Here is a 1,667-nt window from a genome sequence, read left to right on the forward strand (position 1 = left end):
GAGCAGCTCGATCCTGGCCTCTGACGTGGGTCGGGCTGTCCATTTAACCCGACCCGTATTAAATGGTAAATACTGTAACATTAGCAGTAAATCTTTATATCTTGTTTGAAGTTATTGTTTATATTACAGTATTAAATGGCAAATCTTTGATTCCTTTAAGTAAAGAATAGTAGATATGATTTCTAATTTTAAACATACGATAATCAAATCAAATATATTAATTTTTAGAGGGAGACGGGTTCAAAATGCAATGCTTGAAAAAATAGGGATCGTGCTTTGCACGGGGGTACACACTAGTTTTGTTATGATTTAGAAAATCTAGTGAGATGAGACTATTGGTACATATAATACAAACTCCTTCTCTTTTTGCAGAATTTCTGGGATGTAATTCAATTATGTTATAAAATTTAATTTTTATTTCTTCCCCTTCTTATCAACTTTACCAATATTGAATAAATATTAATTGGATAATTGTGAATAGACCCCCTTTAGTTATATTTATCAATGAACTTTTATTTACTTTTAAAATAATTAAAAAGGTTTTGACGAGGCAGATAAATAATAGTTATTATATAATTAATTATAAGCTATATCTCACTTTATTTTATTTTATTTTCAGAAAGTATTTTTGCCCTTCATTTGGGCATAGCATGCGCTATGAAACTAATAGGAAAAAGAAAATACACACCCTACGTTTGTAACAGATTCAAACCATTTCCATGTTATTAAAGAAAAAAAAGAAGAATAAATAAATAATTTTGAAGGTGAGTAAGACTTCAATGACCATGCACCCAGATATGTTTGTCTAAGTATTAATAATACACCTTTACTGCAAAAGCATTAGTTTAATAATGCTGAAAATATTTTTCTCTTTCAGTTATTAATATCTGAGATTTTGTTAACACTCTGAACAATTTAACTTGAGAATCTACGGGAGAGAACGAATCAAATTATCAACTACGCACATGATCTTATATTTTCAACTCACTTATCATTTCTACGTAAGTTCTATAAACTAATTTTGAGAGACTTAAATAATCTAAATTAGTTTTCTAATAAAACATTTGAATTAAATATATATACATCATAAATAATTATTAAAAAATGAGTTTCATTTATAAATTTAAAATACTATTTTACAATCAATTATTTTAGCAAAATATGATATTTGATAAATATTCATGAATGTTTCAAATACTATGTATTCGAGTTTGAATTTGAAAAATATTGATAATGAATATTCGAATTCGGGTTTGAATTCGGTAATCTTAAACAAATATAAATATGAACACATTAGTATTCAATTCGATTCGATCGTCTACCATCTGCTTGAGACCTCTAACAATCAAACATACTCTTTATCAGTGAGTGGATTAGTAAATATTCTTAAAAAAACTGAGAGGAGTTTAAATTTGTTTTAAAATATTACATTAATTGATTTGAAAGGAAAAAAAGAACTATTTACTTAACATGAAGGATGCAATTATGTAAAAACACGATTTATGATATTTTTTTTGGAAATTAGCCTAAAAAATAAATCAACTTCTCGTTTTATCATGGTCAAATGTTATATACCGGCACACAATAACTATTGTGCTGTGGAGCAAACATAGCGAAGGCATAAACTTTTGGTGTATTTCTTATTTCACGAAATCAGATACTTTCCA

This window comes from Asparagus officinalis, chromosome 3 (genome assembly GCF_001876935.1).
Source record: "Asparagus officinalis chromosome 3, Aspof.V1, whole genome shotgun sequence".
Taxonomy (NCBI): domain Eukaryota; kingdom Viridiplantae; phylum Streptophyta; class Magnoliopsida; order Asparagales; family Asparagaceae; genus Asparagus; species Asparagus officinalis.